Here is a 27,893-nt window from a genome sequence, read left to right as displayed (position 1 = left end):
AAAGCAAGAGAAAGGAAAGGCAAGGGCTGATTGTGTTGAGGGGGAGACAAGTCAAATTCCGGGACTAATTAACGAGCAGTACCAGCAGTTTATTAAAATCTTCGGTAACATGATACCCACCACTAATCAACAAAATCCTGCTACTGCCAACATGATAGGTAATATCGGTCAAGAAGGTAACTAGGTGATAGACTCGGGCGCTACCGAGCATATTATTTGTAAAGACTTTTTACTTTAAAATGAAATAAAAAAATATACGAATTACCCGTAATCATACCAAATGGTGAATCCATACCCGTTGAGGGTAGAGGCAACTCACTCTACCCAACGGGATGGTTATAAAGGGGTCCTTCATGTTCTCGATTTTAAGTGCAATCTCTTATCTGTTAGTAAATTGTCACAAGACCTTGTAACATTTTTTCCCAATTTTTGTGTAATGCAGGGCTTGAGTTCGAGGACATTGATTGGAGTGGGTGATTGTAAAAATGGTCTATACAAGATGGGGATAATTAGAGACAATAGAAAAGCGGTGATGACAACAATTGATACTTGGCACAACAGATTAGGCCATGCCTCAAACTCTAAACTTGCTTATGTTGATTTCCTTAAGAATTTTTGTTTAAAACTAATGATGTTTGTGATTCTTGTGTTTTGTGTTAAGGCCAAGTTTTCCAGATTGCCTTTCGCTGTTAGTATTACTAAAACAAGTGCTTGTTTCAACTTATTGCATTGTAACATTTGGGGGAAATACCGTATACCTTTCCTCACACAAGCAAACTATTTTTTAACAATAGTAGATGATTTTAGTAGAGCTGTATGGGTTTTTCTTCTCAAACACAAACACGAGGCTAGCACTTGCCTTGTAGATTTTCACAAAATGGTACAAACTCAATTTGAGAAAAATATAAAAAGAATCCAATGTGATAATGGAGGCAAATTCACATCAAATTATATGCTAAATTTTTATGCCAAAGAGGGGATTTTTTTAGAAACCACTTGTTCACACACACCACAACAAAACAGTGTGATGGAACGAAAACATAAACACCTCTTGGAAATTGCCCGAGCCCTAAGGTTTGAGGCAAACTTACCAACATATTTTTGGGAAGAATGCATTCTTACCGCCAAAAGAGATGCAAGTCTTCGTCAACTACCTGTTCAAATCTCCTCCTTGTAAAATGCATACCAATAATTATTTCATTCCAACCACTATTTTCTTAATGGAATTCACTATCATATCTTTCTCTCTCATCATTCTTCTCCTCACTCTCTCTAATATTGTTTCCTCACAGTCGCACTTATAGTATGTCTTACCGGACCACTATTTCATTAACTGTGGATCAAACTCTAATATCAATTTCACCAACAAGGGATTCATCGGAGACGGCAACCGCCCTGCCTTTACGTTCTCCGACGGCCTCAATGCCATAAATAACAACCTGGCACCCGAAATCTACCAAACAGCAAGAGTTTTCGCCAATAAATAGTGGTATGAACTCCAAGTAGATGAAAGAAACAGTTTCGTGATGATAAACCTTCACATTTCCCCTTTCATTTATAATGGAATCGAATTATCTTATTCCAAATTCGATGTTTCGGTTTATGAGTTCTCTCTGTTATCCAATTTTAAAGTGGGAAACTTGACTATAGTAAAAAAAATTATAATCCCAATTGGAGAAGAACGAATGTTCAGAATTGAATTCACACCCTCCAGTGGCCCATCTCCCGCTTTTGTAAACGCCATTGAAGCGTTCACAACATCGTCTGAATTGTTCAAGCACGACGTCTCTTCACCTCATATATCATCCGTGGGATATAATGGTGAGATGTTAGACATATCATCTTCTTATGCTTTCAGACCGGTTTATGGGATTAACGTTAGTGGACTGAGCATTGGCGTAAACCGTGACACTCTAAGAAGAAACTGGATACCAGATGATCCCTTCATCTTCTTAACTGAGCCAGCTGAAAGCATAACATTTTCAGGCATGCTTTACTATCTGGACCCTTTTTCTACCAGATTCGACACTCCTGATAATGTTTACAAAACGGCCAAAATGTTGAACGATTCCTCGGAGAGCAATATCACATGGAATTTTGAAGTTAATGAGAATGCCATGTTTCTTGTCCGAGCTCATTTCTGCAACTTTCTAAGCACCAGGAATAGTTCTAATCAACCCTTTAGTTTTGCCGTTTACAGCCATTGTAAGGCAGCGATTAATCCGGGTAGAAACATTTCCTTTTATCATGATTTTGTGGTAGATTCCCATGAGTCCGGGTTTATGAGTGTTAGCATATGAACGCTTCCTGAAAGAAGTCTAGACGTGTTACTGAATGGGCTTGAGATCATGGAGTTACTAAATTATTCTAGTGTAGATGATATTCGCAACGACATGAAGAGCGGCAGGAAAGTGTACATTGTGGTTGGATGTTTGGTGTTTGTTTTGTTAATAGGTTTCTTTATCGTGTTTAAGTACCATAAAACGAAGCCAGGGGTAGGGACGGATAGGGAACCTACCTACCATCATATGACTGGAGTTCATACACAAGAATAGATATAAACTCTACGGTTAACCACCCGTCATAAGTTCCCTAATTTGAATTTCAACCTTCGGTTCCGGTTTGCTGATATATTGCAAGCAACGAACCACTTTTATGAAAGTTTAGTGATTGGAAAAGACGGGTTTGGGAAGGTCTATAAAGGAACTCTTCTGGGTGGAAAGGTGGTTTCTGTGAAACGAGGTGAGAAAGGACACGGGCAGGGTCGAACAGAGTTCGTCAAAGAAGTTATCGTTATGTTGAAAATAAGGCACCAACATCTAGTTTCTTTGATAGGTTATTGTGACGAGAAATGATACTCGTGTACGAATATATGAAAAACGATACTCTTAAAGATCATTTGTACGACACTAACGAAGATGATATGAAGCTCTTGTGGAGTCGGAGACTCGAGATTTGCATTGGAGCGACTCGAGGATTGCATTACCTTCACACGGGTGAAGATGCAGGGATAATTCATGGTGATGTTAAGTCAACAAACATCTTGCTTGACGAAAACTATATAGCAAAAGTGGCTGATTTTGGTATATCTCGGTTCGATAACGTGGAGGAAAGCGATATGGATATCAAAGGGAATATCGGGTATTTGGATCCAGAATACATAAGTTCCATGAAACTAACTACAAAATCAGATGTTTACTCTTTTGGTGTTGTTTTACTAGAAGTGCTATGTGCGAGGCCGGCACTTGATACCACACTTCCTCAAGAAGAATCGAATTTGGCCGATTGGGCCATCAAACAAATATAGGATGGGAAAGTGGAGAAGATAATCGACCCGTATCTTGTGGATAATATAAACCCGAATCGTTAATAAAGTATTTGGAAGCGGTTGAGAAATGTTTAAAAAACACTAGAGATGAGAGGCCAGGTATGATTGAGGTGTTATGAGACTTAATATACGCATTGAAGCTTCAACAAATGGTGGTGGGTGAAGATAGCATCATGAATACATCGTTGCAATTATCGACGTCCGTGATTGATCGTTTGCCCTCTAAATGTAACGATGATGATTCTCAAGTGAACGATGAAAATTATCCGAGTGAAAGCCAAGTGTTTTCCTAGTTGAGACCCATGAAGCCAAGTGTTTTCCCAGTGCTACTTAATTTGAGTGAGTTTACTATGTAATAAGCATTGATTTATCATATATTCCTGCACTATGATTTTGTTAATATTTAATCCCGGTTGTAAGTCATAATATCATGAACATTATAGGTAGACTAGGCAATATTGATTTGATTTATGTTATTTTGTGTCTAGCGTATTACTTTTTGGAAGTGTACACTTTTACATCATTTATCAATCTTCATCGCAAATTGCCACTACCATCATCATTTTCATCAACCTCGTGGCCACCGCTAAATCTATCACCTCCAATGTCACTACGACTGCCATTGTTGCCATCACAAGCAACTTGTCACCGGTAGCCGCTATAAAAACAAATATAACGCGTAAATCCGTTTTGACCCGAGCACATTTAACCTATTTTAAAGTGTCGTATATGTTTCAACTTGTTACATAACACAACTCAATGATGGAGCATAACCTGTTCCCAGGGTCGTCCCGAGAATCTTTAAAAAGTTTTAGGCAGAAGGCGAGAAAAAATTTTAAGCCTTAGGTTTTGTATTTATTGTACGTATATTTTAATTTATTCTATGTATTATAATAAGTTAAATATATTAAATTTTCTCACGAGCTAATAAGAAAAATTAACCTCGTCCATTCCAGGGACCTTTTTTGTTAGCCGATGTGAAACATATTGGATCGAACAAGTAAATTCATATACTTAGGGATCCAAACCATGGAGATTTGGTGTAAATTTTCACTGAATCCTCAGGGGTGATGGCCCAGTCTCTACGGAACTTTTTAAACTATCAAACGCATAACTCACTACACAAGAGACAGATCACATAAAAATAATAATTTTCAAGTTATTGACTAGTAGCACTATCACATAATAAAGCTTAAAGGGACAGTATATTAAGAATCATAAATATCAAATTAGCTAGTTATCTGGATGTTTCAGATTAATTTCAATATATAATTAAGTCATTATATTGTACGTAGTTTTTAGCATTTATTCGATTCTCTTTCGTAGTATGAACCATTTGATTTGAATAGATGCTTTAATACATGTATTGTTGTTATTTCATAGAATCTTCTGGCATTTAAAACAAGTAGCTATACGTGTACTCATGAATGCCACGTAGGATTCCCGTGACTTCTGTGAGTTCGCGGTTAGAAAAAGAAAACAAATTAAGCATTCGATGAGTATTGTGTGTGTGCCTCACAACCAAATAGTTGGGTTCAATTCTTACAAACTTAAAGTTGTTAAAAGAAAAAAGAAAAAAAAAAGATGAATGATTAAATGGTATTCCTGAACCATTATACGGGTTATGTCGAAGATGTCTTGGATTCAATTAAATAGCCAAATACATATAACTTGACTAATAATATACAAATTATAATATTGTGAATTAATACACATCATATACTACACGAACAAGCATGTAGATTCTTATAACCGTACACAATTAAGCATGGCCTATATATTTATCAACACTAAGACGATCATAAATGTCTAGATCACAACAAACATATAATTAAGGTTTATACTAAAACCGTTATCTCAACCGATAAAAACAACCTATTTACACCTAAATCACTTGTGTCCTCTACCCTTTGGGCTTGGACCAGTTAAAGCTGCCTTATAAGCTTCAATTTTTCTTGCAAAACGATATACCTCATCGAGAACTTGCTGACCATTTATTGACGGTTGAGAACGTGGTGTTAGTTTAGAGAACTCTAACGTAGGAACCGGCCTATTGTCATCGTTCTTGGACACGAAACCTGACGTGGGTGTGGCCATGTTTCGTGACTCGGTGAAAGCCACCATCATTATCATGAACATCAATGGTAACATGAGGCATAAGCTGCCACTAATGTTACTCATTGATGATAGATTAGCCATAAGAGGGAGTGTGTTTATATATTGTGTTTATGCATGGGTGGGTGGGGTGGGGTAGTGGGTAGGGTGGGGGGGGGGGTTGCTATATTGGGTAAAAGAATATGGAAACTTAAGGGGTGGTGGAGAAATGAGGATGGAAAAGAATGGTTAAGCGGCAGCCGGCAAGAATCTCCACCGTAGGCGTGTAGATACATGTACACATACTAGCATTATAATAAGTGATTCGCTAAAGAATGGTGAAGGGGCTTTAGGATTTATGGCTTTTGAGTTATTGTGGGGTTTTTTGGGATTTGACTTGGAATGTTTGAATAACTATTCTTTTTCGTTTGGTGGAGTTTAATAGATTGAATATTTACACCTTTTCTGGTCCTCCAATACATGTGGGATTCTCTTAATAGAGATTGGTAACAATTTTGATGTTAATCTAAAAAGCAAGTCTTGTTTCACAATCTTGTTATATATAACATAATAGTAGGGTCGTCTTCAAGAATTTATATATCTCGGTCGAGTCAAAATAAAAAGACCCGTAGACTCTAACGAGTAACAAAGGTTAAATTTTTAAATGGGCTTACTAGGTTATGATTTACAATGTGTATAAAAATAAACTTAAAAATGTCTTAAGTGATAATAGAACTTGTAACCTTTGATTGGAACTCACACATCTTTACCACTAGACAAACCAAGTTATTGTGTAGTTAGAGTAAAACATTAAATATACATATTTCTTTTTCATAATATATATATATATATATATATATATATATATATATATATAATTGCCCCTGAAAATTAAGTGCCCCGGCCAGTCGTCCACATTGCCCTATACCCGAGCCGCCCCTGCATAGAAGATAATCTTCATGCCAGTGCCGTGAAAACGTTTTAATCTTAACTTCTAAATAGCACTTCACTAAATTCGAATCCTGACTATGGTTCTTATTGAATTATCAAATCAAAGTTTGTTGTCACTTATTTAACTCAAATTTAAAATTAATATCAAATTATAGGAAAAATTCTCAAAATAAGCGTTTATGAAAACGTTTTTCAGGTTTTAGGTGTCATTTGCAAGAAATTCCCAAAATAAGTATTACAAACTAGTCGTGACGAATAGTTTATGCAGGGCCAGCCCTGAGAATTCACGTACCCTGGTCGAGCTGGAAACATTATGCCCTTTAAGCTTTAACGAACTAAATAATGTAAACGATTTTTTTAAACGACGATTAAAATTATAGTAATAAACATAACAATTAGCAAGTATATGATATTAAAATGAGTTTATGACTCAAATAGACTATAAAATGTTTGGCCATTATGAAATAGCGGGCTTATAAAAGTTCGGGTATTCTAAATATACATATAATATCGAAATTTTTTAAAAAAATTTCGTGCCCCCCGAAAAACACGTGCCCCCGCCGGGTGCCCAAATTGCCCACCCTCAAAGCCTCCCATGAGTTTATGATTACACACAAGTAGTTTGTAGAACCGATTAAAACTTGCCACGTGCCCTTAAATTAACCGTAACGAGCAGATTCAATAATCATTTACTTGTCACGACTAAATAAGTTTCATGCTTCGTAATCAACGCCCACGAGTAATTCATACTTCCTTTAGTCGCGGCGACTAGTTTACATGGTTTACATTCCCTACACGAGTAGTTTATTAGTAGTTAATTCGTCGCGACTAGTTTAACTTTACAATCTACTCGTCGCGACTAAAGAACTTATGAATTATTTGTGGGTGTTGATTACCAGGCATAAAACTTATTTAGTCGTGATGAGTAATAGTTAGTAAATCTGCTTGTTAAGGTTAGTTTAAAAACACGTGTCAAGTTTTACTTGGTTATACAAACTATTTGTAACGACTAGATTATAATACATATTTTAGGAATTTCTTGCAAATGGCACCTAAAACCTGAAAAAACGTTTTCATAAATGTTTATTTTGAAAACTTTCCTCAAATTATATGGTTTGGCAAAATCTAGGTTCAATCTGAACACTTTTTCAAAGAATGAAATCGAGATTTTTAATAATTAATTGAATTAGTTATTGTATATCGTAACTAATATTTATAGAAAAATAGACGTTTATGGAGAGAAGTGCAATTTATGGGAAATCAAGTAGTAATAGATTCATATCCAAAAGAAATAAGTTTGGAGTTGAAGTGCTAATTGGAAATAGTTTTTTTGAAAATTAATTGGAAATAGTTAAGAGATTAGTTTCGTAACCCGACCAAAAGTAAAGGTAAATCCATAAAGGATTCGCCCATGTGCTATCTGACCTCGACACCTAAGGTTTTGGTGATTCTTGGTTTGACCCGTTATTGTAATAACACGCGTATATTACCACAATGTAAAAGCAGCATATTTTTTATAATAGCACGTGTTTTAACTATTATTATTCTTTATATTATCAGACATTTTTATCACGATTTTTTCAAAGCTAGTGTCAAGACAAGCATTGTGTGTGTGTGTTTTTTTTTTTTTTAATTTGAAATGAAGTTCAATCTAATCCATTATTGTTCCAAAACGTGTTGTTTCGGACACGCAAACCAGCCCAAGCCAGACCGTCCCAGACCCATCACCTGAGAGGTAAATCAGCCTCACTCAGCGGCAAGGCGATTGACGCTTAGGATCGGTTTCGAACCCACGACCTCTAGGTTATTGTTCAAGTCTTACACCCCTTAACCAACTGAGCTACACGACGGACACAATCCATTAGTGACTTGCCTATGCCGCCCGATTTTGGATGCTCCAAGCGAGTATTGGGAAATTCTTTGTCCCTTTGACTGACTATCTAACCAAACTCTGAATGGTATCTCTTCTAACATCCAAATTGTATAATTCAATGGTTAATAAGCCCTAGAAATCATGTAGGAGTATAGATACTCTAATTGTCCATATAAATTTTTTATAAATATAAATATATATATAAATAAAGGGACCGATATCTTTTATATATATATATATATATATATATATATATATATATGGGATGGATCATGCGAGAAGTGATATTATAGTGAGAAGTGCGAGAAGTCGATCTAAACAATTGATTATCTCATAGTTGTTCAAAACATTAATTTCCCTAATTACTCTAAAGTATTCTTCATATTAAATATTGTAGAAAGTTATAAATTTTAGAAAATATAAATTGACTTTTACATAAAAAAATCCTTTAAAATAATTTTAATGAAATATAATCAAGGGAAAATTTTTTACATTCATGGTTTCATAAGATTTATTTGCATTTTCTTTTACGTATCTACATATTAAAATAAATGTATATGTAATTGAATTATAATTAATAGATCACGTACACAAGTAATACAATAATCTACATATAGCTCATGTTTAATTATGCAAATTGTTAGTTATTTTTATTTTTATTAAGATGTAACTCGTATTACAAACACAACTTATTTTCATCTACACAAATTTTGTTTCTTTTGTTTTCACCAATACATAACTAATAGTCACCTACACGTAACTCGTATTCACCTACACAGATTGCTAATTCATTTTATTTTCACCTAGATATAAATAATATTCACCTACGCATAACTCGTATTGCCTAAACATAAAAGATAGATTATAGAATATTAAAATAAAAATAAAAAACGTGATGTGTTTATACGTTGCGAATATTTCACAAGTTTAGGTTAATACCATTAATTGTATGTGATATCATGAACAAGTTTTGTTTGTGTAGGTTAATTTTGTGATCTGCATATGTAAATACAAATGGGTAAGCTATAACATGAAGTAATTAAATTTGTATATATATGTTAATATTGTGATTTGTGTAGGTTATCATGAACTAGTTATGTGCATGTATATTAATATTGTGATATTTTTAGGTGATAATATGAACTAATTTTTTGATGTGTAGGTTAATATTATGATTTGTGTAGGTATTTGTTTATATGATGGTTAATGTAATTTGTTTGTAGTATGAGTATGGTGGTTTTGTTTTATGTATTTTTTGAAGATTAAATCAAATTAAAAAATAAAAATAAACGTGTAGTCATTTGTAACTTAACATTAATTAGTATTAATTACCAAAGAAAACTCAGTAAACTTTTTACTAGTATACTTCTACAATTAAATAATCCAAAATTAAATTGAAAAATTTTGATTAGTTAGAATCTCTTCTCGCACTTCTTACCATAAGAACACTTCTGAAATGAACCAAATCATATATATATATATATATATATATATATGGTGGGGTTAAAATAAAAGGTGGAGTGTGTTTAAAAAGTGTAAGAAGTAATCTGATGCGTTAGATATGTTGATCTGATGATAGATATGAAAAGTGTGTTTATTTTGCAGTGTGTTTTATTTTAGTTGTGGTGTGTTTATTGTGCGGTGTATTTTATTAAATCTAATGGTGAAAACATATTTTCTACACTTTTTAGGAAAAATTTATTTCTAATTATAACCTTGCTCTCTCTCTCTCTCTCTCTCTCTCTCTATATATATATATATATATATATATATATATATATATATATATATATATATATGGGGCCGGTATCGTACAAAGTAATATTTCGTATTAAAAGTGCGAATCAAACAATATGGCGATGGCAAATTTGTAAATAACTAGAAATATCCATTTTCCCCATAAACCCCAAATTCGTAGATACATAACCATCAAACCCCCAAATAAATTCTCTCCACACCCAAGCAATTCTCTCAAACTATCTACAATCATCGATCAATTTCGCTTACATAAAACTCGAAATTATCAATATATCATCAATCTATCATCTATTTCAACAAATTAACATCTTTGGAACATCGATTATGAACAAAGTTAGCTTAAAACGAACTAATGTTGTCAATGTGAACAAACTGAAGCATTAAAATGAATATCTGACTAATCATGACTTAATCATAAATTTGAAGATGTTTTATGGATCGTTTACGTACTTCACTTCCATATTTTGATCTTAGCAGGTTCTCTAATAAGGACACCCCCCCTAAATCCCAACATGTTGTGGCGAGTGCCTTATTTAGTGGAATCTTCAAGAGTTTATAAGTGAAGTTTGATCTATCCCCTCGCCAAAAGGCGATGTTTGAATGCCTTCGGGCTCCTCGGGCTCAGGATTTTCTAACGGCCATCCCCATTGAAGGATTAGGCCAATGTATGTCGGGTTTGGAGTATCGAGCTATCCTTAAGTACCGGTTAATGATCCCTATGTTCCCGACTGATGAGCCTTGCCCAATTTGTCGCAAGGTCTGCTTGGATTCTTTTGGTGACCATGCGGTGCATTGCAAAGAATTGTCTGGCTTTAAATACATACATGATTTGGTTAGGGATGTTCTATGTGATGTTCTTAAACGGGCAGGGATTTCTGCTAAAAGGAGGCCCCTGTTAACTTTCTCACGGATCCTCTTGAAGGGAGGTCTACTTTACGACCAGCTGATATTCTTGTATTCGGGTGGGCAGGGGGAAACACGCATGTGTGGATCTTACAGGAGTGTCTGCTCTTGTTGGGCTCAGGTACCGTGGGTTTGTTGTGGGTCAGGCTGCGTTGAAGTCTGAATCGGGCAAAGTTGTTAAACACGAGAAAGCTTGTTTAGATAATCAACATGTCTTTCTACCATTTGCCTTTGATACATTTGGTTTTCTAGCCCCAGGGGCTGTGAAATTTTTGAGTAGGGTTCACCGTGTCGTACATGGAACCTCTTCAGCTTCTAGGTCCCAAAGCTTCGTTTTTAGCAGGATTGGTTTTGCTATTCAAAAGGGGGTTGCGGCGCAGCTTGTTGCCCGTTTGCCTGCCACTTTATTGTAATCTTTTTATAGTAAATTATGTATAATATGATGAAGTGTCATTATAAAAATTTATGTTATTATTAATTATCACAATGCAAAAGCCCCAATTTTGGATATAGTAACAGATGTGGAAGTTGGTTGCATTTGTTTATGTTAAACAAGATGGAGTTAAAATGTATGATTTCAATATTAATCTACTCATATAAAAATTGCTCTACTTGTAAAATAATATTACACTAGTCGATACACTAGTTGGAATTGAAAATTACCTTACTAATTTAAAATTACTCTACTTGTAGTTTTATATCACACTACTAGTAATATAAAATTACACAACTTGAAACTGAAATTACTCTACGTGAAATTTAACTTACTCTACTTGTAAAATTTTATTACACTAATTGTAATTGAAAATTACTCTATGAGAAATTTAAAAATACTATACTTGTAATTTAAAATTACACTACTTGTAATAGAAAATTACATAGCTTGAGATTGAAAAGTACTCTACGTGAAATTTAACTTGTAATATAAATTTACACTACTTTTTTCAGCTGGAGTAATTTTATGTAAGTAGTGTAATTATCGAATATGCTTCTTCTTACTCTGCTTTAAAATCATGTTGGTTCAAAATCACCCAATAGCTAAAAAAATAAAAAAATTGATTGGCAAAATTCACAACACTCTGTAACAAACAGTCCGAGCATGGACGTTTACTTCATTAATCGTAACAATAGTCCAACGAAATTGAGCTTTACAATTGAACCGTCATTAATCGTCGTTTTACACATTCAACTAAAACATACATAAACATGTGGCACCATTCATCAATAACATGTTGAGAACATTTGCAAATACATACAAAACTAAGAAAACACTATATTTGATTTATTACACTACTTACATTTTGTGTTGTAATATAATTACTCTAATTATATAACTTTACGTTAGAAAACTTGTATTATAATAACCAGAAAAGAAAAGAAATAATCGAAGCAGTAAACCGGGCTTGTGTTGAACACAATTCCCTTAAACAGATTCGCGGTCCATTCCCAGGATACTCTGGTTCGAAAAAGAATCGGTGCTCTGCCAGACTGGTCACTTTTCTAAAAACTAAAACGAAAATAATATTGCTGTAGGAGGAAGAAGATGAAGTGTGTTGGTGTGTCTAAACTGAATAGCTGGTCTTGGAATATATAATCAAGAATCATAATCACACCTGTTAATGACTATTAAATTGAAATAATATCACTTTAATGATCATTAGTGTAGATTATAAAACATAAAATAATAATCATTATCATAATGATTATTAATAATATTGACCAATTCAGTTTCAACTTTTGAATTTCAAATTCAAAACGAATTCAAAAAACTGTCTAACGCGAGCTCGGGTTTTTGGAGTTGCATTCGTGTTCGCGGGACGTGCGGGCACGCACGAGTTCGATGGATTTCTAGTCCAGAAACCCAAATTTGCACCCCCCTGCGCGCGTGTAGAACTTGTGGTAAAACATGTCATAAAGATTCAAATGAGTGGTAAGGGCTCTACCTTAAATACCACTCATTATTTTGTTCCCAATCCGATGTGGGACAAACATTTAACACTTCCTTCATTCACACACTTAAAACTTCCAACAATCCCCCACATGAATGGAGTTCGAAACAACAACATTATTCCGATTAGATTTCAGCAGTTGAATCTTGCATACAATAGGTAGGTGTTATCCTTTGAACCTTTGCTTATGAAGCATACTTAGCCCACTGGCTCTGAGTAGACAGTGATGTCTTTGAACTCGTCTGCCGTTTGTGTAGACGACAATACACTTCATACAAGACTCTCCCAAACAAAGTCAATTCCTCATAGTTATATTCGTTATGGTCATGAACACGCGCCTGGTTCTGCAATAGCAATTAAGTATTGTGCCCACCAACACCCTTCAAAACGACCTCACTTCTCTCTCACATAGGTGATCCACCATGTATGACTACCTTGGTCGAATCATTAAAAGCCATATGCTTAGCCTCACACTTGTCACTTTAGGAATGGTCTAGGAAGGTTACCTTGTGTAACACCCCGGCTAAAGCGGAATACACCCGAATGTGACGTACAAATTGCCCAAAACACATGTGACACTATTAAGTGACAATATTATCATTAATTAATTTAAACGTCAAGTACACAAGTTTGTAACAAGAAATACAAGGAAAATACAAGAACCATTAACAACTTGTCCATTTATTAATATAACCTAAGTTTTAGTGTCTTCTCCGTTTCATCCTTTAATAATTGTACCTGTAGCATATATATAAAATAAAGTCAACTAAATAAATAGTTGGTGAGTTCACACAAATTTTGATATACGTACATAAAAATCATACAATTCCATGAACGAGTGTAAATGAGCAAGTGTGCACCAGCGTACTCAGATAAGCGCAAGTAAGGTCCTTTCCAGTTGGGATTGTGCACCAAGGTACTCGGATAATGAGACCCTTTTTCCACTCATAACAACAAATGTATTGAGCGCAAAGGGGGGCGTATGATCATACTATCTTGAAGTAATCCATGAGCAAGTAATTTGTAGCAAGTAACAAGTAAACACACAAGTCCATCTAGCGAATTGTAGTTTGTAAATAATGAATAAATGAAATTGAAAGTTGGATAGGATATATATGCTACCCCCAAAAGTTATAAAAGAGTAAAAAGGGGGTGTGAGAAACTCATCTTGATGTTGAAGACAAACTTGAAATAAAACCGAAAGTACGTAAAAGGAACCGAAGCAATTGAACTTCGCAACTAAAATGAAATGTACAAAATAAATATTAAATAGTAACTTATAAAAGTAAATAAATCTATTTGTCGAGAATTTGAAGTGTTGGATGTATGTTTTATTATTCTATGAAGTTGATATTATAATATTATTTTCTAACGGATTATTAACGATTTATTAATTTAATACTATTTAAATTACGAGATTTAATATTAAGTTTGAATATTACAAAGGTTACGGAAATATTGATGTTAACGATATATTTTATTTTATAATTGAAAATGTTAACGAATTATAGAGTTTAACGAAATATTAGTTATTAATATAATATTACTTACGAGATTAATATTAACTTTGAATATATTAATGTTTACGGCCTTTACCGGTATATTTTAGTTTCGTATAAACGTCGTCGTTTGGAATTTATAAAGTTTACGACGATATTGTGTATATATTTATATATTTATATCACGAGTTTTAACAAACGTTTCGGGTTGGAAAAAGCTTGGTTTCCGGATGAAAAGGTTATAAAATAAACTAACACAATTTTTATTTAATTAAAAAAAAATTATTTGATTTATAATAATTTTATAAATTTTATTTAAAAGAAAGGTTTTTTTTAAAAAAATACCAGAAAACAAAACAAAGAAACAATAAAACTGCCTTGACGCGGGTTCGAACCCGGGTCCCCAAGTTGACAGGTTCAAGGACTAAACAATTGACCAGATTGTTTGTTTGTCAAACTATCATAAACAAATGTATATAAAACATGTTACTGGTTCATCATCTTTATTATAACCCTATAAATTCAAATATGTTAATCCGTACCATGTTTGCTTAATTAAGTTTAGGGGTTTTGTAAATTGGCTAAAAACGAATCAAAAGCATGTATCAATTACCTGATAGCCCCGGAAATCGACGGTGAACGAAGGTGTTGGCCGGAACAAAATTTGACGGCTGATTTGTTGATATTAGAACATTGTTTGTATAGATTTAGAGTTGCAAAAGGTTTAGATGATTGATTTGGGTACTATTTATAGTTCCAATAGGGTCGATTAGTTTTAATTCGAGTTATTACGATTTTGATTATAATCCGATTAGTGGTCGATTAATACGAGTTAATTTGATTGTTAATGACGAAATAAATTGTATATTATTGTTTGTCGTTTGAGGAGAAATCGTTTAGAATATTTTACTGGATCAAACGGATGACTAAATGCGATTTTTGGTTTACTCCGGCGCCGATTCCGGCCGCCGGAGGTCTCGTCGGAAAAACGCAAGAAGAGTTACGGCTTGCTGCTGCATGTTGTTCCTTATTATTATTATATTATATTATATATTTTAATGAATTTACACTTTTAACCCTTAGAATTTCATATTTCTTTTAAATAAATTTAATATATATTTACATTTTGAACCTTGTACTTCTAAATGTTATATAAATGAATTAAAAGTTAATGATTTGGAAATATGTTCGTATTATACTCGGAAAGTTCGGGACTCGATTAAGAAACGTGTTAAAACTTGAAATTTCGTTAATTAATTACACAAAATAGAAAAAAAGACGAATAGTGACTAATAAACGTCGTAATCATTATTAACAAATGAACGATAATTATATATATGTAGTATACGAATGGTATGAATACCTCAAACATCAAATCAAGTCGGTTAACGAACATAAATAAATTATATGAGACGAAACTTTAAATATATATTTATATTTATACATATATTTATAAATAAAAATCCGAAAATTTAAAACGGGTCGGATTTTCGGGTTTGAAAAGTAACAAATGTTACACCTTGCTACGTGGTAAACTCCCTCTTAAAATTGTAGGGCTATCCCCCACCCCCCACAGTGACCGCACTAATTCATACAATTAGGTTTTCTTATTGAACTCAATTCTTAGGATCTCCAATTTGTTGAGTTAGGTTTCCTCATATGAACTTTAATTTTTCTAGGGCTTCAGTCCCATTCCCATGGACGACTTTTGAACTAACTCTCTAATTAGGCCTTTTGTTAGCGGATCCGCAATATTATCCTTTGACTTCACGTAGTCAACAGTGATAATTCCAGTAGATATTAGTTGTCGTACTGTATTATGTCTACGTCTAATATGTCTATTCTTACCATTATACATTGTGCTATGAGCTCTGCCAATTGCCGATTGGCTATCACAATGTATACAGATGGCCGATGCCGGCTTAGGCCATCTTGGTATATCCTTAACAAATTAACGTAACCATTCTGCCTCCTCGCCTACTTTATCTAGGGCGATGAATTCTGATTCCATCGTGGATCTAGCTATAACCGTTTGTTTAGACGATTTCCACGATATAGCAGCACCTCCAAGTGTGAATACATACCCACTTGGTGCTCTGGAATCATTCGTGTCAGATATACAATTTGCATTACAATGTCCTTCGACAACTGCTGGACATCTGTTATAATATAACCCGTATTCCCTAATGTATCTTAGATACCGAAGCAACCAAATCACACAGTTCCAATGACTTGAACTTGGGTTTCTTGTGTATCTACTTAGCTTGCTCACAGCATATGCTAAGTCGGGTCTAGTGCAACTCATAAGATACATCAAGCTGCCAATAATTCTTGAGTATTCCAACTGGTTAATGGGTTCACCTCTATTCTTAGCTAGATGTTGACTTGTGCCAATGGGAGTTCTAACTACATCAGAGTCATTCGCATTAAACTTCTCAAGAATTTTGCTCACGTAATGGGATTGACTTAGAACAAGTCCATTTTGGGTTCGGGTGATTTTAACTTCCAAAATCATATCCGCAAAACCCATGTCCTTCATGTCAAATCTTGCTTTTAGCATGTTCTTTGTGGACATTATGATTTTGTCATCCCTTCCAACAATGAGCATATCATCTACGTATAGACACAAAATGACATATCCATCGGATGTGTCCTTCACATATACACATTTGTCACATTCATTAATTTTGAACCCAACATCAAGCATGACATGATCAAACTTTTGGTGCCATTGTTTAGGAGCTTGTTTCAATCCATGCAGGGATTTCACAAGTTTACACATTTTCTTTTCTTTCCCAACGGCTATGAGGCCTTCAGGTTGTTCCATGTAAATCTCTTCCTCTAGATTTCCATTCAAGAAAGCCGTTTTTACATCCATTTGGCGAACTTCCAAGTTTCTAATGGCGACAATGGCAAGCACCAACCTTATAGATATTATTCGTGTAACCGGCGAATACGTATCAAAGTAATCTAAACCTTCTCGTTGTTTATATCCTTTGATCACCAACCTTGCCTTATACTTATCGATGGTGCCATCAGGTTTCATCTTCTTCTTGAAGATCCATCGATATCCTAGTGGTTTACACCCTTGAGGAAGATCTACTAGTTCCCACGTATGATTTTGTAAGATTGAATCTATCTCACATTTGATGGCCTCTCCCACTAAGGTCCTTCAGCGGAATTCACCGCTTGTTGATACGTTTGAGGTTCCTCTTCTACCATGTAGGTAAGGAAATCAGGGCCGAAGGATTTCTCAGTCCTTTGCCGTTGACTTTTTCTGATTTCAACCTCCTCTGTCTCAGATTATTCCCGAGGTTCATCTCCAGTACTCTCATTTTGAATACTTTCCTCAAGCGGTCTAGAATAGCTCGGTTTTCCTTTATCCAAACATGGGAACATATGTTCAAACCATGATGCATCCTTTGATTCTATTATGGTTCCATTGTTTATTCCGGGGTTCTTGGAATCATGCACAAGAAATCGAAATGCACCACCGGGACGGGTATATCCTATAAATACACAATCCACGGTTTTAGGTCCTATTAGTAGGCGTTTTGGTGGAGTCACCACTACCTTGGCTAAGCACCCCCACACTCGCAAGTATTTATATGATGGTTTATTTCCCGTCCATAACTCATATGGCGTTAGATCTTTCTTCTTATTCGGTATCATGTACAAGACATAAATCGCCGATAGGATTGCTTCCCCCCCACATGTCCGGGCTTACCCCAGAACTTATCATCACGGCATTCATCACTTCTTTCAAGGTTCGGTTCTTACGTTCCGCTATGCCATTTGATTGAGGGGATTAAGGAGGCCTGACTTCATGTATTATTCCTTTCTTTCCACACAAGTAAATAAAAGGTGAAACATATTCACCTCCTCGGTCACTTCTTAGTCTTTTAATTTTCCGATTTAGTTGATTCTCAAATTCGGATTTAAATAAGATAAACTTATCAATAGCCTCGTCCTTACTCTTAAGTAAGTAAACATAGCAATACCTTGTACTATCATCAATGAACGTGATGAAGTACTTGTTCCCACCACGAGTAGGAATTGCTTTTAGATTACACACATCGGTGTGAATCATCTCGAGGGGTTCGGTAAATCGTTCAATCTTTTAGAATGACGATCTCGTTTGTTTCGCTTCTACGCAAGTTTCACATTTATTATTTGAGTCGATATCGAATGTTGGTATGCAATTAAGTTTAATCAAACGCCGAATGGAATTAAAATTAACATGACCTAGTCTACCATGCCAAACATTAGAAGACTCAAGCATATAAGTAGAACTAGTAGCATTCTCATTCATTTCATTAAACACGGTTACATTCAACTTGAACATACCGTTGAGGGCATAACCCTTACCAACATACACACCATTTTTGGTCAACACGACCTTATCAGACTCAATCACCATTTTGAGCCCAAACTTGTTCAACTGCCACCCCGACACAAGATTCTTACGAATTTCGGGAACATACAACACATTTGACAAAGTGAGTTCCTTTCCCGAAGTCATCTTCAAAACCACATTCCCCTCACCTTTGACTTCGGTCGTAGCGGAGTTTCCCATAAACACCTTTTCTCTATTAGTCACCTCTTTGAAAGTGCTAAACAGACTTTTGTCAAAGCACACATGACAGGTAGCCCCCGTATCGACCCACCAATCTTTGTTATTTTTTTCAACCAAGTTAACTTCGATGACCATTATCGAGAGGTCCGTGACCACCGCAACAAGGTTCTCAACCTGACGAACCATGTTAACTTGTCAAGCATTTTCTTTCTTTAGAAGCTTGCATTCATTGGCCCTATGGCCTTGCTTTCCACAATTATAGCAAGTTCCTTGGAACTTGTTTTTCTTCCCAACTCCCCCCTTAGGACCAAGGTTGAAGCCTTTCCCATGATTTTTCTTTCCACCATTGTTACCCTTTGAAGATTGGCCATGTTCAACAACATTGACCTTTGTTGTTCCGGGACCGTCAATTCTTCTTAGTGCAATTTTGTTATCTTCTTCAATACGAAGACGAACAACAAGATCTTCAATGGTCATCTCCTTTCGCTTATGCTTGAGATAGTTCTTGAAATCGACCCAACTTGGCGGTAGCTTTTTAATAATACAAGCAACTTGGAATGTCTCACTAAGCGACATCCATCCGCATGAATATTATGAAGAATAACTTGAAAATCTTGGACTTGACTCATAACAGTTTTTGAATCTATCATTTTAAAGTCCAAGAACTTAGCCACCACGAATTTCTTAGTACCGGCATCTTCGGTTTGTATTTGCGGTCCAACGACTTCCATAATTCTTTGGTAGTCTTGGCCTTACAATACACGTAATAAAGTGCATCCACCATGCCATTCAAGACATAGTTCCGGCACAAGAAATCCGAATGATTCCAACCTTGAACCGCGCTCACCGACAGCGCATCCGTTGCCCCTTCATCAACTTGGGGGACGGTTTCAGTCAAGAACCTCGCAAGGTTCAAAGTGGTCAAATAAAAGAACATCTTTTGTTGCAACTGTTTGCAATTCACACCGGTGAACTTTTCCGGTTTCTCAGCATGAGACGTGACTGCAGCAGGCAGCGGAACAACCAAACCGGTCGTGACAGTACTCATGGGTTGGGATTCCATTCTGAAAACGAAAATACAAGAATAATAATAAGTATCTGTTTAAGTTTGTTAGAAAACTTGTATTATAATAATCAGAAAAGAAAAGAAATAATCGAAGCAGTAAACCGGGCTTGTGTTGAACACAATTCCCTTAAACAGATTCGCGGTCTGTTCCCAGGGTACTCTGGTTCGAAACAGAATCGGTGCTCTGACGGACTGATCACTTGCCTGAAAACGAAAACGAAAATAATATTGCTGTAGGAGGAAGAAGATGAAGTGTGTTGGTGTGTCTAAACTGAATAGCTGGTCTTGGTATTTATAATCAAGAATCATAATCACACCTGTTAATGACTATTAAATTGAAATAATATCACTTAAATGATCATTCGTGCAGATTATAAAACAGAAAATAATAATCATTATTAATAATATTCATTATCATAATGATTATCAGTTTTCAATTATTAATAATATTGACCAATTCAGTTTTAACTTTTGAATTTCAAATTCAAAAAACTGTCTAACGCAAGCTCGGGTTTTTGGAGTTGCATTCGTGTCCGCGGGACGTGCGGGCACGCACGAGTTCGATGGATTTCTAGTCCAGAACCCCAAATTTGCAACCCCCACCCCTGCGCGCGCGTAGAACTTGTGGTAAATCATGTCATTAAAATTCAAATGAGTGGTAAGGGCTCTACCTTAAATACCACTCATTATTTTGTTCCCAATCCGATGTGAGACAAACATTTACCACTTCCTTCATTCACACACTTAAAACTTCTAACACTTTATTACTCTATTATTATAAAATTACTCTACTTGTGATTTATAATTACTATACTTGAAATTTGAGTGTAGCTTAATTAAATATTCAAAGTAGTTAAAGATCTTCTATTCAACCATTGTAGAATCTTAATTGCATATTTTTAATTGAATAATTATGTTTGTACGGCTTAATTTATTCAAATAATTTTGCATACGTTGTTACTTACAATGACCCATTAACTGCACCCTTTTCCTTTCATGAACCATCGGCAGTGATGCTTAATTCCTCTATGAATCGTTTATAGTAGTCAAAATTAAGAGTCTATCTAACATTGTTGATAGACCAATCAATCGTTGATGTTTGTTGATTGCTAATTGACCGACGCTTAATAATTACAATATTGCCACCGCGGGATTTCTAATTTTCCTTTGATTCGCACGTTTAGTATAAAATTTTAGTTTGTATTTGATCCAACCCCTATATATATATATATATATTATATATATATATATATATATATTTAAAATTTTTGGCCTCCAGAATGTCGGTCCCTAAGCGGCTGAGGCCCGCACCCCCTTTTGGGCGGCCTTATAACTCGCTCATTTTTCTCTTTACAAGTTCACATGTAAATTGAAACTAGAGGGGTGTAAAGTGTAATGGATTGACCAAACAGAAACCGATTACGTTTTGTAACTTGTATAGCAAAAGGCAGCTAGTTTGTAACTGATATAGTCTTTTGATTGTTGGATAACAATTGGTAATCATAGATTATAGTACTCAACTAACTGATTTTTATTAAACTTATTTTTCAGCACGCATACTAAGATCAATATATAACATCAAAGAAACCCCTGAATACAAAAAGATCAACAGTAACTCAAGGGAAATGGAAACGAACAGACTGGTCACTTTTATTGATTAGTGATTGGTTATGATTTTGAAATAGAAATTGGTTAGTAGCTGATTAACCAAAACTGGTCACTTTTATTTTCTAAAATGGAGGATAATTGATAAGGTAAAACATTATCACTTTTTTTATGCCATAATTTTGTTTTCATGTAAAACATTATCGAGTTATTATTAACATAATTTGGCACAACACCATCGCCATTACAGTTTTTTTGGTAAAATAAAAAATATTTTGAGATAAGGTATTTCTATTATTTCTATTTTATTCCTAAAGTTTTTTGGATACCAAACAACATAAAGTAATAATTAATTTCATTCTCATAGGTTAACTAAACAAGACAAAGGAATAATAATGATCCATTTCATTCCCTTGTTCATTTCATTCATTCTCTCATTTCATTCCTCTTTCATTCCATATTTCTATTACCTCCAACCAAATATACCCTAAGTATTTCAAATTATTCCACTCCTCCAATGGTTAGTTATACAAAAAAAAAAAAAAAAAAGAAGTCTTTCTTAAATACCAACCATAACAATTCACTTTATAAATCGACGCTCAAAAAGATTTACACTTTCCTATCCACAATCTCAAAATCATGTGGATGCAACATCATCCGACTCAAGTATTGATTTTTCGTCTTGGGGCTTGGACAATGCTCGTATGATATTAGGAATAATGTTGCAGTGATTATGTATCAACCTTAATTGTTTATTATGGATACAGTCATACAGGAATTTCGGATACAAGAACATATTTAGATGGTGATCGTGTCGCTACACATCGAGCATCTTGTCAAAGTATATTTCCCCAAAGGCCAAAGGTTGTCTTTATTGTCACGTCGTGTTCAAGTATAGGTTTCGGATGAGTAGATAAATATATTTATGCATCATCAACAACTTGGAATCGCAATGCCTTTTTTTAGGGTAAGCTGACCGACGAGTTAGCGAGGTCAATTAAATGAAATGAGACCAATGCTAGACTGACGAGTTGGCAGGGTTGTCTACGAAAATAAAAATGATATTAATTTTTCGTTAAACAAAAAAACCCGAAACTTTGAAAATGTCAAGTTCAATTAGTGCATGTGTTGGCATGAAAATTGTTTTCATAAAGCCTATTAGTGATGAAAAATGTGAAAAATATGCATTTAATTGCTCTAACAAAGAGTTCCCAAGCTGAAAGAAACCCGTAGAAGGGGTAATAAATCTAAGAGTGTTAATATTTCACTCGATGCTGCTTATGTTAACAGGAAGACGTGTTATCATTGTGGCACTCCGGTCACATATTCATAAACTATGTTCATCGTCTTTATATGAAAGATTAGAGGGCAACATTAGAAGAAAACTCTTATTCTAAGCCAATGAAAAATAATTCACCTAGGACAACAAATGATGTGAATTCTATGGTTAAATCTTCTATTGGTGACTGGAACTCAGCCAAGAGAAATCAAAGAATGAGAGTGTGCTTCGTCTATGGGAATGGTGGACATCTAGTGAAGGAGTGTCCCTGCCGTATAATGAAAAAGCAGATTGTTCAGGTGAAAGGTAAACAGTCTGAAAAGAATATGATGGTTAAAAAAAAGGTTTATTATACAAAACCACAAGTATCTGTACAACGGGCCACAGATACTCAAGGATTCAAGATCAATTTGACAGGTTTGCACTCAAATTATTTTAAAACTCGTAGAAAATAAAATTTTCAAAATCAAAGATTATTGAATGTTTCGGAGTTTTAGTTCAAGTCATTCAACTCCAAAGTCTGTTGTTTCTCATTTTACTAAACCAAAACATATTGGGAAACTTAAACCTCAACAAACAGAACATATAAAACCAGATGTGTCTATTGACGATGGAAAAGACATGCAGTTTGCAAGAGGTCACAAATGTTGATGCTCAAGGAAACCCCCAAGACATTCATGACTTGGATTCCTGTGTCCAACTGATCCCGTTATTCGTGTAGGAACAACCACAAAATTAAAGTTTATAAATGGGTTGTTCCAAGCCCATGACAAGGCAAATATTCATTATTTTAAGATTTGAAGGGTGCGAATTTATGGTGAAGAACGTTTTCATTTGCTCTCTAAGTGTGTAGGAACAATCATGGAATATATTTTATACTGAAAGTTTGTTCTAGTCATTCAACTCGTAAAGGTGCAAAATCTCAAAGATCAAGCTTGTTCTTAAGGGGAGATTCACACAAATAGGGAAAATGATGTCTTAAATATAGAAGGTAATTGTATCACCTTGGTATGAAAGATTGATCAATAAAAAACAAAGACTAAATTATATATAAAATTTGTACATAAATTTATTTTGTTTTATTTGTTTTCAATTTATGCACAAATTTAGAGGAGAAATTAATAATTTATAAACAATCCAAAAATATTTTCAAGTAAAGTTTGTTTTGTCATTTTAGAAAAAATGAAAATAACTTGAATTTACATGACAAGTGATAATACATCAGCTGACTAACTGTCAAATCAGTGTGTGCGCATTTTATTTGTTTGCTATAAAATACAAAAATACAAAAATAGTGACATGTGTTAAAAAAATCAAAACAATTTACATGTGAAAATTATTGTTTCGTTGCATTTAATTGAGAAATGATATGAATCTTCATGGTAATAGTAAAATCAACACATGTAAGGTACTATAGCTAAAACGCATGGATCGACTCTGTAATCCATGTGTCGGTAGATTCAGCCCTTAAGAATGAAAAGTCGGTCTAATCGTTGACTTCTTGGAAATTAATGAACTTGTTCTTAGTGGGGAAATATCTTGGGCTATTTAGCTTAACTAAACTTGTGTAAGGACTGGAATGAAAGGTTAAGCTATACAAGCCTTGAGTTAGCTAGATCACCAAGTAATTATTTTTGCAAAACTATGAATTGATATCATATGATGCTTAGATAGGCCTAACGTGTAAGTATGCTAGACGGTCTATGATACAAAGTAAATCTCTATACTTCTAGTTTAAGTGGTTAACACTTCAAGGAGTATGGTTTTATAGCCTTAAAATCCTATATTGATGGGATGCTTTGGTGTCCGGACACAATTGGGTCATTATGTGGTTTATCATCTGGGCATTCACTTCTTTGGAGTGGATATGAAATGAGCTCAACAAACATGCAGTTTATAAGCCAAATAGTCAATAAATTGATCACGTAGTACTTCAAAGTACAAATACACTACTGACTTGATCAACCAAGTTGTTAGTCATACGTGGTCCCCTTACTCCCGTCCTAATACCATAATTAATAAATGGACCACAAAGGATACGAAGTATATAAGCCCTATATATGAAATCGCGCATACTCATCCATGGAATGGACATTGGGGTGTTGCTTGATAACGAGGGTATGTCTTGTAGTGGGGACCATTTACTAGTTGGTTATTTTAATATACCTTAATCATATCTATGGCCTTCTGGTAGATTTGCATGCTTAGTTTAGGTGGACAACAATATCCTTGATCGTCTTAGCTAATTCATCACCATTAAACTTTGTACACTTGCTGTGCAATGATTTTTGATCTACTGATTTTGAGGTTTAAGCCAAGTTGGGGTGGTTTGACCCGATAAAACTATAATGAAACATGGTAAAGTGGTTTCTAGACCTTTAAGCGTGGTTCCACTAGCTCATACGACCCTAAAATGTGTCAGGTCTTATCTCTCTAAGTAAGTATTATGGGCATGAATTTAAATGAACATTAATACCGACAATAGACCAGATCTGGCTTAGTATGTGTGTGCTGAAAGATGTTTCTTGGTTGAACTTAAAACGATTTAATCACAACTTATTTACAAAAGTTGTAAGTTGAGTGTTTATTAAACTTAATGTGTGATATAGTTTTTTAAGCTAGTATGATCTCATTTCAAGTTTGTTAAAAAAAGTCACTAAAAAATCAGAAAAATCAAAAATACAAAAATATGATTGTTTAAATGTTTTTAAAAATATTTTTGATTGATCTTTATATCAAAGTTGATTATTCTTTCAATACTGATCCCTTGCAACGAAAGCATATGAAGTATCTGAAGTTAAAGATTGGATGATGCAATCAAAAAGGGTAGATTGGTAGAGCATAAGATGTAGAAGCTATAGTTGTTGATAATTTCATACTAAAGATTCTAAAGGTTTTGATAGCATAAGTCTAAGGGGGTTGTTGGGTCATAATTTGGTGAGACTGATGCGTATCAAATGAGCTACAAGCCTACAACATGAAAAGGACAGAAGAGATGAGTTGAAGTACTTCATATAATATGGTTACGAATTGGAGTGTGTAAAGTCGAAGACACAAGAGTGATTTTGGTTGGCCCTATGGGAAAGCCGAAATCCCAATGGAATTCGAATTGGGCTTTGGTTTTGTTTATGGGCTTGGCTTTGGGCTTTTGTATTAGCAACCCTATATAATATAATGTTTCGATTATTCTATGGTTAGCACTCACTAAGCCCTCATATTAACAAACAACAGCCACCATCAGTTCTAGAGAGAAATTCAGGATTGGTTATGTATCTGACAATTATTATCAATATAAATTGTATGCATTGAAACCAAATCATTGTGATCATATCGTTTTTCTTGTTATTTGTTTATAAACATCTTCATCTCTATTATTCTTGAATCACTAAGGTGTTTGGATTCCTCACAAACATCATGCTCGAGTTGATATCATATTGTTAAAGTTTCGATTCAGGACTAACACAATTATTATTGAGAATTATTATTATTATCAAATTAAAAAAAGCTTTAGAAAAGTTTGGGACGACGCCGTTTATGCTTGAACATGTATGAGTTGTAAAAGTGAGTTCATGAATCGAGTTTTTAGCTTTAAAAAAACTTCAAGAGCATATGCCAACATAGGCTACGCCAATAGGGGTACAAACGAGTCGAGCCGAGCCCGAGCTCGACTAGGCTCGAGCTCGGCTCGTTTAACTTACACAGAGCTCGAGCTCGGCTCGTTTCGAGCTCTATTTTCAAAGCTCGAGCTCGGCTCATGAATGGATTTTTAAGCTCGAGCTCGGCTCGTTTACTATTTATCAATTATTTTTTTATATAATTATAACTATTATATATATTTTTTTATATTATAATTTTATTTATAAAAAAATATATATTATTTAGTTATTTTTATTTATTTTTTCATAACATTATATTTATTAATTAATAATTATTAAATATTTATTTTAAAAATATTATATAAATGGCAAGCTCGTTTAGGCTCGCGAGCCGGCTCGAACTCGATAAGTAAAGCTGGGGCTCGGGCTCGATAAAGCTCGGCTCGATCGAGCTTTTTAACGAGCCGATCTCGAGTAGCTCGCGAGCAGCTCGGCTCATTTGCACCCCTATACGCCAAGACCAGCATAACGTACGTCATGGTGTTGTTGTCTTGCGCTAACCGACGTATGCCAAAACTAGGGCGACGTTTTCCTTAGTTGATTTGTTCTTTTTCATATCCAGATACTTTATTTCGTTTACACCACTATACTAATACTTACATTGTGTAATATTGGTGAATATGGGGAAAGCTCCACGCTGATGACGTATGCCACACTTCAAGCAGAGAAGGTGCCAACATAGGTTACGCCAAGACCAACATAACATACGTCAGGGTGTTGCTGTCGTATGCTAACCGACGTGTGTTAAAACTTCAAAACTGGGGCGGCATTTTCCTTAGTTGATTTGTTGATGAATAGGGAAAGCTCCGCACCGGTGACATTTGAAGTTAAGGTCTTGGACCACGTGCCCGCTAGAAAGGGGGGGGGGGGGGGGTATTACGAAAAGGTTCTATTATATTTTATTTTAATAAATCATAAGCCTAAAAAATGACTATCTGGTCCAAGGGAAAGAGTGTTTGTCTACGGAACAAGGGTTTTGAATTCAATTCCTTAGAGTGCTGTTGTTTCTTTTTAAAGAAAACTTTCCTACATGTTTTATACGGACCTCTTTTAGTAAAATTGTTTATTATTGTTATTTTTGTTTTGATTCGTATTGGGTTTGAAAGTGCAACTAAATTGATAAAATTGTCATATTACCTTTCACACAATTGCGAACGTGATATTTGTAACCATGAATTATGAATAGTTAACTAACCACTCTGCTTTCAAAATTAGGAAAGCCTTACGATTCGTACAACTATTTTAAGTCGATCGTTTTGCTACACTATTTGTTTTGTTATGTTTACCTTTGTCACAATTATTTATAGTATCTATCACTTATTGAGTTTATATCAAGTGCCCAATTTTTAACTCAGT

At 34.7% G+C, this 27,893-nt stretch overlaps 1 pseudogene; it reads left to right on the top strand.

Moving 5' to 3' along the window:
* The first annotated feature begins 1,220 nt into the window (after window positions 1-1,220).
* LOC143593940 (putative receptor-like protein kinase At2g23200) lies at window positions 1,221-3,621 on the top strand (annotated as a pseudogene).
* The last annotated feature ends 24,272 nt before the right edge of the window (window positions 3,622-27,893 follow it).

This window comes from Bidens hawaiensis, unplaced genomic scaffold (assembly GCF_021521415.1).
Source record: "Bidens hawaiensis isolate Kalapana, Puna unplaced genomic scaffold, B.hawaiensis_p1.1 tig00042941_1, whole genome shotgun sequence".
NCBI classification, from domain to species: domain Eukaryota; kingdom Viridiplantae; phylum Streptophyta; class Magnoliopsida; order Asterales; family Asteraceae; genus Bidens; species Bidens hawaiensis.
Note: the sequence above shows the minus strand (reverse complement) of the source record. Positions and strands in the feature narration are given on the sequence as shown.